Here is a 14,390-nt window from a genome sequence, read left to right on the forward strand (position 1 = left end):
CACACTTACCTGACCCCGACCGTAACTTTCCACAGCAAAGCTGAAAATAGCAAAATGACAATAACAGGATAACCAAATTCTTTCCCTAGGAAAGAATTTGGTTATCTAAAAATTTGCTATTTTCAGCTTTCGGTTACTAGGCGTTGATATTAGAACATTCGAAAACCTGACACTTCGATGTTCCTATATAAACCCAACAGCAGACCTGCAGTATTAGGCTATGATGCATTCCACATCTGTCAGGCCCCAAACATGGACCACACCACACCTCCACAGGTGGTGTTGTCTCCATATTCATTATGGCTAGGAACCCCTCCAGACTAGTATCCCATCATAATGCATTGGAGATACTTCCGGTAAAACTGCCTTGGGGTAATAGTGCAATCCATACCATAGCCTGCTATGGGTCCACATCTATGTCCCTGGACTGTCAATGCACATTCCTCAATACCCTGCCATCTATGATGGCTCAACACAATACTGACATAGTAAGAGTCTTCAACTACCCCTCCATCACCTGGAGAAAGTGGCCAAGTGCCAGTATAGTGACCCAACACTTCTGGGAGTCATCATTTCCATTGCCCTGGACCAGCTCATACTGACCCCCGTAGACGATGCAACAACCTTGATCTGTGTTGACTACTTAGCTATGGGACTGTTGTCATCCACAGATGTCAATCCTTGCATGGTGAGATCCACACAGGCTGTAATCAACATGGAACTCAACATGTCATCCACCCCCCACAAAGGTAACCAACTTGTAAAACCTCTCTAAAGCTGACTTTGCAGCCATGAGAACAGGGGTGGATGTCTTCAATGCACCCATGGCAATGGAAAATAGCTGCATGACTGTGGAATCATACACATAAGCACTGTACAAACAGGTATATGAATGCATGGTACTAGCCAGAGCCAACTGAACCCAGACACTGCCCTCCAAACACTGGGAGACAAAGTGATGGTCCCCTGCCATTACTAAGGTGTACATCAAAAGGAGGACACTGTTGCAGAGAAAGGTGGTGTCCCATGACTGTTGAACTCCCTTATTCACCTCAAACACAACTTTGGATCCCACATGGCATCCTACAAGCATCTATGATGGCAGAGATGTAGCAGAAACTGACAACAGTCACAATAGCCTTTGATAGTTACATCAACAACCTCCACAGCATTAAACACAAGTGCTGTGAGTTATACAATGCTAATACCTATCCTGAGACAACAGATATTGGCCATAGTCTTGGCAACACATTCAGTGCCAGCTTTACCCCTCCCTCCCCCCATAAGTGAAGTGCTGAGTGAATGTGTTCTCACATGCTGTATCCCATTTCCATTCTAGGCATCTGTGTGTCACCAGGATGTGGCCCTGCAGCATGACCATGGGGTATGGCAGTGTGGTAACACATCTACCATGTCATAGGTATGTGCACGGAAATCCCCGGTCTGTAACACAGTGATTACATATGCCTCACAGATTATAGGGCTGAGGGTTGTACATAGGTATTTGTTGATTTATATCTGTTGTAGAATGGAGTCAGGTACGTGTTGTGGTTTCGACACACCTCTGATTGCTAATAACCAAAGCCACAGGGGATATTCATCATCAAACACACTGAGGTTACTATTCACATACACACACACACACACACACACACACACACACACACACACACACACACACACACACACACACACACACACACACACATTTGCCAGTACTGAGATCCATAGGTACATTGCTTTATAGGTGTACAGTAGGTGAATGGGCCTGAAGGCTGTACAAGCTTAGCCCAAGGGAATACCCTGGCATCAGGCCACATTAAAATAGTCCTACTGTGGTTCAGGAGTATAGTCACTGGAGTGGTCCCCAGGGGTGGGTATTTCATTCACCATCCACTCATCCAGATTTCTATTGTGGGTGGCCAGTGATATACACTGCTTCACATGTATGTGATTTATATTCCATAACATGGACAGTGTCTTGGTTGTGCACATGTCCCACATGCATGTTCTTTGAAGTGAGGAAGTGTGCTTGAGGTATCTGTGGCATGTTGTGTGTACAGATTATCTTCAGAAGTAGCATTCCTGACCTTGTTTGTTGAGACCTGGCTATGTAGCTGAGGTAGTGATTGCACCTACATAGACAGTATGATATGGGGATTCATTGGTGTTATTGGTGTCTGTCCATACAGGGCATGTGTATAAGGTATGGTATTCTCTTTATGTGGTACATTTGCAAACTCTACAGTTGTTGCAGGCATCCAGTGGGGAATATGGCAAAAGGGTCACTGTGCACATTTATTAGGCTACTGAAGGGATGGAACAGGGTGCCGTGTCCTTTTACTTGCTGCATAGCACACACTCAGTCAGGAGATGTAACACATCAAAGTACTTTCTGATGTCAGTGGCACTGTTGTAGTCAACAGGCATGTAATTCACTGCAATCACACCATGGGTAGTATCTGTGAGGCAATTTGCAGGAGAACTACCGATATAGTGGTTGCTGCCTAGCCAAGCATGTTTGTGTATGATCTGTGGGTGGAGAGTGTTCTCTGAGTATTATAAGGGTTGCCTATATTGTTCATTAATCCATACTGTCACATAGTCATTGCACATGGCTCTAGACATTTATGGCTGTGGATTGTCTACACCAACCTCTACAGTGTTTGACAACAGTTGGCCTTGTAATGTGGACATTGGGACATATACTAGGTCCTCAATAAAATGATGTAGCAAAACCCACCCTGAAATGGATCCTGTTATTACTCAATCACACCACCCCCCACACAGGATACTGATAGCAGACACACACACACTTACCAGTACTGAGCTTCAAACCCCTATCTATCTATGTATTGCTACTACAGTGTTACACATTTATCACATGCACCATGAAGCTTATATGTTGAAGAACTGTCCAAAGGTATCTTTGAAGGTGAGTGACATCAGCAGCAGTACTAAAGGAGGGGCAAGGGAAGTGTAGTAAGTGTGAATGACCACAAAATCAGGCATCAACAAAGACACACACTCTCTCTCCCTCACACAAACACACCCATTTTCATAGCTGCCAGAACCAGGATTAGAACTCCTACCTAACTAGTTTACAACACTATAGTATTATGTAGTTTTCGCAAATGCCACAGAGCTTACATGTTGGAGAGCTGCCAAAGGTATCTTTGAAGGTGAGTGACATCAACAGCAGTGCTAAAGGAGGGGTAAGGGAAGTGTAGTAAGTGTGAATGACCACAAAAGCAGGTGTCAACAAAGACACACATACTCTCTTACACAAACACACACATTTTCATACTTGCCAGGATCAGGATTAGAACTCCTACCTTACTAGTTTGTTACACTGTAATATTACTCAGTTTTTGCAAGAGCCACAGAGCTTATATGTTGAAGAGTTGTCCAAAGGTATCTTTGGAGGTGAGTAACATCAGCAGCAGTACGAAAGGAGGGGAAAGGAAAGTGTAGTAAGTGTGAATGAACACAAGATCAGGTGTCAACAAAGACACACACACACACACACACACACACACACACACACACACACACACACACACACACACACACACTCTCTCACTCAAACACACACATTTTCACAGTTTCTAGGACCAGGACTAGAACTCCTACCTAATAGTTTGCTATACTATAGTATTACGCAGCAATTATGTGCACCATAGAGCTTATAGCACTGAGATTTGGCCAAAGGGTTATTTCAAGGTGACTAACATCAGCAGGAGTGCTAAAGTAGGGCAATGGGAGGTGTAGTGAGTGTGAATGGCCTCAAAATCATTCATCTCCAAACACACGGTTTAACAGTTACCAAGTATGGGATTAGAACTCCTACCTAAATAGCTTGCTACAGTACAGTATTACACAGTTATTGTGAGTGCCACAGAGCTTATAGGACTGAGACTTGGCCAAAGGGTTATTTCAAGGCGACTTACATCAACAGGAGTACTAAAGTAGGGCAATGGGAGGTGTAGTAAGTGTGAATGGCCTCAAAATTATTCATCACCAAACACACACACAGTTTAACAGTTACCAGGTCTGGGATTGGAACTCCTATTAACTAGTTTGCTACACTATAGTATTATGCAGTTATTGCACACGCCACAGAGCTTATAGGATTGAGACTTGACCAAAGGGTTATTTCAAGGTGTCTGACATCAGCAGGAGTGCTAACATACTACAATGGTAAGTGCAGTGTGTGTGAATGGGTCATAAATCATTCCTCTGGAAACACACACACACACACACACACACACACACACACACACACACACTCACTCACACAACTTTACATTTGACAGGACTGAGTTTACAAATGCTACATGAATATTTATTTGTACTATAGTGTTGCACAGTTATCACAAGCACCACAGACACTATAGGGCTACCAAAAGGAATGTCTACAGTGATTGACATCAGCATATCATGTGATATAATCCAATGAGATGTGTAGTGGGTTGGACAGGCCTCATAATGGGATTCTCTCTGTCACTGTCTGTCTCTCTCTTCCTCGCATTTCTGTGTGTGTATATTTGACATATTATAGTCTGTTGGCCTTAGATATGTGTGAATATTCCTATCCAGTGTGTGTGTGTGTGTGTGTGTGTGTGTGTGTGTGTGTGTGTGTGTGTGTGTGTGTGTGTGTGTGTGTGTTTGAAGCATAAATGGTGTACAATTTGTTGTGTGTGCACAGACATTTGCAAATGACTGATATGTATCTGTATGTATCTGTATGTATGTGTTGTCAGACATGGGATCCATTTCACTAAGTGTCCATTTCTCTAAGTGTAGGATCATGCCCAGTATGACCTTCTGTATTGAGTGTGTGAATCCATTCCAGGTAGGGTTGTACTCAAGTCCAGGGTTTGGTGTTCTACACCTACAGCTAGCAACCTGTTTCTGCAGGATATCTGTAAATAGGTTGACAATATGGAATCACAATGGCTGAAAGATAGGGGGATACTGTAACTATTGCTGTCTGTGCTGCTTGTATTACATGGTTGGTGCTAGCAGAGATATTCAGACATATGTACTGTTTTACACTGTGATGCATTATGTCATCAACTACTGACAGATATAATTATTTGCTCATGGTTATTTACTGTGAAAACACAAGATAAATGAAGCTGAGTCCAGCATTGTGGGCCGCAGTCTACACATTCTTGCAGACTGCTGCCATTCTGGAGGGGTAGCTACAGACACTTGCTGATGGGTCTGTGTAAATGGTCCAGCACTTTGGTAGTATGGTGGCTGAGGATCCCCTTCTTGTACATATATCGACGTAACAGAATAGCTATATCCTGCTGCGGAAATACCTCTCAGCTGTACAGACTCACCCAGGTTACCCAGAGGCAGGACTCATATATCTGGTCAGTTCCTCTTCACATTATGATTTATGAGCAAGTTTGTAGTCACCCATTAATGGGTTTGTAGGCAGGGGTAGTATGGGCACACATCAGAGTTTCAGACTTCACACACTCCATGACATCCATGCTTCTACACCCCCCTCTGTTATTCTATCCTCTTCCTAACATTATGCGAGCAATATCTGAGAAGTATCCCTATAGTTGGCCCTTCATCCCAGCAGTATTTATGGACTGGTCCACAGTTCTTGCAGTAGGACATGAGGGGCATGCTACTGGGATTTGTCAGCATGGCCTTGCATTTGTGTTCTGTTGATTGTGTTAGGTTGTTAGTTAAGACCCCATAAGATACTATACATTGGCACTATGGGTGAGGCACAGGCCTTTGACAGAGGACTGTAGGACATTTGGTAGTGATGCTGGCCATCTGTAGCAGGCCAGTGCATTCTGTCACTCATACATTCCCAGGCTGCGAACCAGTGGATTCCCCTGGTGTGACAGGGTAAGTGTGCGAGGTGTTACTGGCAGTACTTCCTGTCTATATTGATCCATTAGTCTGGATGCAGGCAGAGTGCTGCTTACAGCTAGGGTTACACCTGCATAGGACACCTCTTCAGCATGCTGCATTCTGTGGGTATTCCCATACAGAAGTGGGGTCATACTGTACTCATTCCCAACAGGAAAGATCTCACCTGTGAGATACCTGTGGATATTGGAGGGTGGCCTGAGTGCATGTGTGATATGTCAGCTTAGGGTACCTGCCTCAAAGGTATAAGTGGGACCTTATCCATATCCCACCTTGTGTATAGCCATTGGCAGTCTGGCATTGGAGAGTAACAGTGCTTTGGTGGTGTGGCAGTGATTGGGCAGAAAACCAGTATTCCATAGTGGAGGGACAACTAATGTTATGCTAACCTCTAGATATATTATTCCATAGTCGTGTGCAGCTAAGAGCTATTGTAGGCACTGCATAGGGTACTTCCACCTGTGTAGTGTTTCCATGTAGGGCCACATGTTCATGGCCTGTCCGGCTTTCCACCATTGGCTGCTATTGACATCTGGACAGTGTACAACCGTTAACATGGGTGTCACTGAGAAGCACATTGGTTGGCACTGCAGTTATTGGGACATGGCCCTGTCAAGCACAATACTGTACCTAGGCCACTGAGACACAACATGCAGACCTACATGCTGACCACTTCCCCACAACATTAAATACACAGAAGCCTAGCACACTGACCCCTGAATATTGTACACATGCACCAATTTATCATGTTAATTGGGGCATCTCTGGCACTCTGTGCTCCACTGATATTACTCCACAAACTTACATGTTACTGCATTTCTACATGGGGTTGTGGGGGGGGCACACCTGATGACTTTACACATTTGCAATGACTGTAGTGGTATTTCATTCCATTTGGCATTGTATTGTGACCTATCTTGCACAAAGGAGGCATCTCAGTAGAATACACATGTTAGATTGTATTTGCATACATTTCAGTTTCAGACTTCTTGCCCTTCAGAAATATGATGCAACTGCCAGACCTGTTGTACTATGTCTGTGTAGGTCTTTAGGGGAGGTGTTCACCATTGCCAGCATTTGAGTGCCTTAGCCTGACCTTTCTCTATGATCATCTACACCTGTCCTGCTGGGTGAGGCTGGGGTGGGTATGTGAACCCTCACTGACAGCCATGTGTGTGGCCTATGGACACTCTGTTATTTGGACCACCACATGTCCTGCGGTGGGAGTTGTCACCTGGGCATCGCACATGACCTGGCAGTTGATGAAGGGGAAAGCCCTTGCAGTTTATGTAGACCCTACCCCGCGCACCGGGTGGTGCTTTGATGTCTATGTGCATGCAGTCTATAGCACCCACTACTTCAGGGTATTCTGCTATTCGGTGGAAGAGGTGCATATTGCTGGTCAACACCTCACGGGTGTTGACAAAATATATGTGCTCACTGGCATGTGCTGACATGGCATCCGGGAACTGGTGGAGTACCCTGGATGCTGATGCCTGTGAGATCCCCATGATATCCCCAGTTGGCCTTTGGAAGGTACCTGTGGGTAGTATTCTTAAGCCTACACATACGTTGGTATCCACCTTTTCTACTTATACAATGGTGTTGCTGCACCTACATGGTTGGGTGCAAGCTAACACTGAGAGGAAATCTGTGATTCAGTATCAATCACCTCATTTGCATAAACCAGACTGCTAATTCATAGTTACCACACTCACACTGAGCCTTCCCACTTAGCAAACACTATTCCCTGGTATTGTTGTCTTATGCATGCCATTAACTGTTATGGCAAAATGCAGATTTGGGTATAAAAGCTTATTTCACCCTTTTTTTTTATTTTCGTGACTATCCCATTTGCGCACCTTTGCCCTATGCTTAAACATCTGAGATCGGCCAAAAAAATAAAACTTGTTTTTTATAAAATTTCAGCAATTTTTCATGCCAATGGCCATATATTTGGCAATTGGCATGCCTGCTACCTAGAATACATGCTATCTTTTGAGCTGTCATGCCTCAGTTTTGTAATTTGCAGAAATGTATTCGGTTAGTAACTGAATACATTTCTGAAGGTTACACTATTCCTGCACAGATGCCTGCCTGCTTCCTGGATCACTAATTCACCTCATTTGCATGGTTTTCACCAGCAAATGAGGTTATTAGCATATGGCAGTGGTGTCCGTGTGGGAATAGTGTAGAGGCGCTCATTCACATCTTGGGGACTAGAACCTCGATCACTCGTCAGCCATATTGCATGCAGCAGCTCTTGCACTATTCCTGCACTCCATGCAGAGCTTGCTGAATCCAGGAGAGTATTTATATTGCTAGAACAATTTGAAGTTAAACAACTCATCCATACCTATCAACTGTCACACATCCAACTATAACTGCATATGTTGTATATCATTAAGATTCCTTAACATTTTCTGACAAAAATCATGTTAAAAAGTATAAGGCAAGAATATATAAATATTGCATGAAGAGTACCCCCCAGATTCACTAATCTTCCTTGCAGAACTAGCTTATTCCTACACAGAAGTGCCCGTTTAGGAGCAGGATGGCAGCGCACCATGCATATTAATGAAGATGCACTGCCCGACCTCCTAGGCTTACACGGATTGTGTATGAGTGCAGGGGGCATATCTGAAAGCAGAGCTCTCTGAATAAACATGCCCCTGCAATGTAGAACAGCACAAAGTGGAAATAAATGAGCGAGACCACTCATAGGTGTCAGCATATCCCCACCAACAGTCCCCCATGTGTACAACAGCAACAGGACATAAAAATCGAAAGAAGAAACCCCTTTATTATTTTTTAAATATCCGAGTACAGCTAACCATAGGTGTTTGGGTGTGCCCATTGCTCAGTTATGGTTAAAGCATTTTAAAAGGCTGAAGAGAATAACAAGTAAGATATATGCAAATGAAGCAACACAGCAATAGTGTAGTGGGCAGAGCATTCGCCTAATGAGCAGGCACTCCCAGTTCGAGTCCCCCTGTAGCACAGTCTATTTTACATGGCAAAGCATGGTATAACCAATATTTTTATTACAAAACTCACTAAATATATATTTATGAACTGGAGTACTGCAGGAAATGCACATGTGAAGAGTCAGTGCCATAATGAATAAAGCAGTAGTAAGCAAAGTGTAAGCACAGATAAGCAGTAGTAAGCATATGTAAGCACTAGTAAGCGTGTTTAGGTGGGTTTCCATGGGGCTAAGCATTGCCTACACAGGTTAAGCAAAGTAGAAGCTAACTGAGTGTAAGAAACTATAACCTGAAATAAGCAGTGCTTACCACTGCGCAAACCCACTTACAACTGCTTTAAAGTTACTTTATCACTCTGTAACCAACGGGCCTTTGTCTGCCCAGCAACAAAAGAAACAGCCATGCAGGTCTCGAACCCAGGACCCTATACACCATAGTCCCAGTAGGTATCCACCAAGCCATCACAGAAATGCAGAAGAATGAGGTAGTAGTAAACATGTCCTCATCATAGTATAACCAAACTGAACCTGTGAAAGGCATCAATATACAGTCATATGTGCCATAATCAACTACATAACATAAATATGTGAACTGGAGTACAACAATAAGCTCAGAAGTGTACCTGTAATAGAGTATCAAAGTCCCCAATAAAACACAAGGACCCCACAGAGTGTATGTACACATCAATCAGGGATACCAGGCATACATATAAGGTGCAATGAATAATAACACAATGCCAAAAAGGCATTATAATGAATGTCTATTGTAGGCAACACCAAGCATTGCACAGGCCAGCTTTGGAGGTGTGAGAAATGTATACACCAGCTAACTCTTTGTGCCCAGTGGTATACCCCTTTAAACAATGCCAACCTTAGGTATGCAGGTTTGCACATAGCTTAGCCTTTTCAAAATTGGCCAATCACGGAAAAGTGCGGGAAATCACTTAAACCCAAGAGGCGGGAATATAGCTCATAACTGTTTGTAGCTTCCCCTTGCAGGCACTATGGCAGTAAGGGGAGAAGGAATGCACTTCTTGGCGCAGTGCTGGTGCATCCAGAAATCCAAGGTCATGGCTGGACTCCTAGTTAAAGACCATGCACAGAGACTGCTGCAGGGCCAGTACTAGAGCTTCCAATATAAGGCCGAGGCCTGGGACCATCTCGCTCGCGACTTCACCAGTGCCACTAGCATACCCCAAACTGGTGAGCAGGTCAGGCACCACTATGCCGACCTGAAGCGGTGGAAGTGGGACCTCTTGGAGGAGTGGTTCCAAGAGGTTAGAGCATCAGGGAATGTCCCAGCCATGTGTAAGTATCAGTCCACTACCTGTTTAATACTTGCCAGCTCAGGTATATCATGGATAGGTATGGCTAAATATTCCTCTTATGTCCCCCATAGCTGTAATGGAGTGGGCTGCAAACCAGGATGCCCACATCTGCCGCCTGGCACGGTTGCAACATGAGGCAGGTTAGTAATACTCATGCTTTTACTGTCACAGGAAATAAAAATAAAAGTAGTAATAAAGTAATTGCTAGTATAAAACCTGTATTGGTCAAGGCAAGTACTGCATACACTAGAGACTATGGCAAGAAGAGTCTCATATTTTTAGTATGACAATAAAAGTGTAATACCCTGACAAAACAAGTCTAACTGCTGGACTGTATGTGTATATTCTGGTATCATATGGTAATGTAGATTTGCAATCATGTAATAGTACTGTAGTATTAAGCACTGTTATCCACACCATGCACCATAACGTGAATGTGTAGGAATGCCTGTATATGACAGGTGTGATCCCCAGAGGCCATTTAGTACAATTGAGAGACACATAGACAGTAAATGGGAAATACAGACAACAAAACCCGAATAGTACATGCAACTGAGATGTGAACTGGTGTTTTATCAGCACACACAGCCACAGTTTGAAAACTGCCAGTGGTAGTAGTCTGCATACAGAATTATACACCACAACTGTACAGATCTGTCCAGACTGTCTATTAAAGTGGCCCATATCTAATGCCTATCAACCTGTCCCCCTAGAAAATCAGTGGGATGATCCCAGACGTATAGGCAGCAAACAGGAAATACAACTTACAGACATCTATGACAACAAACCTGGCACACTAGCAACTTCCCAATACATTATGTGACTAAGAAGCCACGTATGTCCCATTTACACCCCAACCTGTTAAGCTGTGGTCAGAGTGTGTACAGTAACAGAGTGAGATGTATGTGCATAATACTAATGTGTAATCTGGAACCTTGTGTGGCAACAGTCAGGTAGTGCTAACAAACATTGCTCCCACAGGTATGTTGGATACAAACACTGTGCTGTGAAATACAGACCAATATAACCCATACTGGTACTGTCCACCCTGGTATTGTAGGGGATTGTGAGTGTTGCAGTTTCTCTGAATAATAAAGTATCGCTGGTCACTGTCACCCACACTGTGCCACATAATATAACAGTGTAGGAAAGCATGTGCATGTGTGTGTCAGGTCACTAAAGGTGGAAAACGGCAATAGTCTAGATATGTCCAGGCATACCAGCATGTGGTCAACACATGGCCAGAGTCTGTGCAGAAAGAGTTGGATAGCATAGTGCAAAACATCAACTCAGAATCTGGCCGTATGTGTGCAAACAGTTAGTCAGTGTTAACAAACATTCCCTCCACAGGTATATCAGGTAATAGGTGTATTCTGCAGGAAAAAACAGTTCATGTGTAATGATGCTGACAGCCATATCAGTGTCCAATATAGGTCTATAGGGTAGTGTAATAAGACTTGTAGGGTACATATAACAGCACTGACTAGGAAAGTAATGTGGAGTACAGGAATATACTACTTGTTAATTGACATATTTCTCTCCCCCCACCTTATCTCCAACAATAATAACATACCCACCCCAACTGGTATGTACTGACTCTGATAATGGCCTATCGTTTGATAAATATTCTAATGGTTCCCATACATGTGCCATATTGAATTATTCCAACATTGTTGCCATGGTACCATCAACATACCTGCATGCTGTTCTTATTACCACTGTGGTCCCATATTCATGTGTTCTGTTTGCTATGCAACTGTTCAGTATCTGGTGTCTGGGTTAATGGGGATATCTATGCATGCTGTTATACCTAACTCTGGAATGTGTTGACTGTTACTAACCCATATATGATGTTGAAATCTAAACACTATAGCACGCTTGGGAAGGCCGGTCCCAGCAGACCCACCTGTCCCACCTCAGCTGGCCAAGGCACCAGGCACCAGTATGTCTGGGGCCCAACCCTGCACCCTGTCCATTGGTCCTGCACCACTTTCAGGTGGAACAGCCTCAGGAGATGGGGCTTGCACCCCCAGGAGTGGGCGAGGACAGTCACCTGTCACACAATGCCAGGTCGGGGTCGGGGTGTGTAGAGCGATCAATGACCAGGTCGGTAAACTTCTACGCCAGCTTGAGGGCTGTGTGTTATGATAAGAGAGTCAGCCTGGCTCTGCAGCTCAGCCCCCAGGACAGCCACCACTGGGGGGCTTGTGGGCTTCTGATATCCCAACACCCATCCCCATCAAGGTGTTTACCCCCCACATGTGTCATATATCACCCCGTATGCATCTTGTGTGTCTTGTCTGTTAACCTACCCAACCTACCTCCCCAACTATACCTACTACCCCTCCCCAACATCCCACTCCCACCTGAAAAAAAAAGGACAATCTGTTCCCACATAAAAATCTCGCCCCTTACATACCTGTCCATTTTGCACACGTGTCCACTGGACACGTCATCTGGTCTAACTGGCATCACAACGAATTTTTGTTGTCCTCACCCCTCTCCCAGGGGTTTGAGTGTCCAAATCTACCTCCAAATTCAGTGTATATGCACAGCTGTTGCTGTAGAGGAAGTGGGCAGCTATGGACCTTCCCTACACCCTTCCTGCACATCCCTAGCAATTTTCCCTACTGTCTTCCCCTCTTTGTGCCCCTTTTTCACCACTTTCCTATCAACCCTTTTTTCTTTTCTTTTAAAGAAATAAGCTCGGCGGTAAGTGGGAGTAAGCAGTTTTAAGCAGCAGTAAGCGGGTTTAAGTCTGTTTGTGCAGGAGTAACACACAGGTTAAGCAATTTAGAAGCTAACTGAGTATAAGAAAATGTAACCAGAAGTTAGCAGTGCTTACCTGCACACAAACCCGCTTACAACTGCTTTAAAGTGCCTTAATCACTCTGTATCCAATGGCCCGTGTTCTGCCCAGCAACAAAATAAATAGCCACTGCAAGGCTCAAACCCAGAAGCATGCAAACCATAGCCAAAGTGATTTATCACTAAGCCATGACAGATATGCATAAATCTGATGCTATCACAAATATATCATCCAGCACAATCATTCAACAGTACAGGAAATGTAGTAATATCATACCACACAACCTCTTAATGCAAGAATTCTGGACAAAGTGTGCCAAAATGTGGGTACAAATAGAGATATATGTCAAATAATTTTATTCTATAGTCCTGCCCCTGGCTGCTGTGCATCCCTGGTTCCAGCATTTGCTGTTTCCTACAGTATATATATAAATGGTTTCAGTATCCATCATTAACTGTTCTGATGAAGTCTATCAACGAAAGCGCTTGACCTGTTTTGTGGATTATTCCTACACAGTGGATTATTGATCTGCTTTTGTGGATTAAATTTTGCACAGTCAACAATTTTATGTGGATCGAATAAAGGTGTTTTTTAACTTGTGGTCGTAGGTTATTGGTTCAAGGAGTGGTTCGTTGAACGTTTTTTATATATATATATATATATATATATATATATATATATATATATATATATATATATATATATATATATATATATATATATATATATATATATATATACATATATATATATATATATATATATATATATATATATATATATATATACATGTACATATATATCTCCATATATGTATGTGGATATGTATATATATCTATATAGATATGTGGATATATGTGTACACATATATGTTTACCATATGTCCAGAACATGGAGTGGAGTCCTACCTCAGCACCAATAGTCCCAACCCCTTAGTGCAAGGGGATGTCATGGATGTATTGCAGGTAGACATGTAGACTGTTGCTGCTGTCATAGGGGTGTCTTAATAGACATGTTGGGTGTGGGAGGTTACATATGCTGTAGCCATATGCACCACTGACTACGGACAGACATCCTGAGGGCATCATAGTACAGTACCACTACTAGCACAGTAATGATCCTGTGGACTACAGCAGCGATATGACCAATATATGTGGACAGTCTGGCACTCTGTGGTCAGTCCAGAAGTGTACACATGTCCCCTTCATGCAAGACATATGGACCACGCCTCCCAATGTGGATGTTACTAGTCATGTACATGGGTATATCACGACAATACTGGAGTACATATGCCCACCACACAGTGCATGCATGCACACACGCCAGTCTCTCCTGACATATAATACCTGGTGGTGCTGAGTAC

The sequence above is a fragment of the Protopterus annectens genome, chromosome 5.part1, assembly GCF_019279795.1.
Source record: "Protopterus annectens isolate FY-2018-M chromosome 5.part1, PAN1.0, whole genome shotgun sequence".
NCBI lineage: Eukaryota > Metazoa > Chordata > Ceratodontiformes > Protopteridae > Protopterus > Protopterus annectens.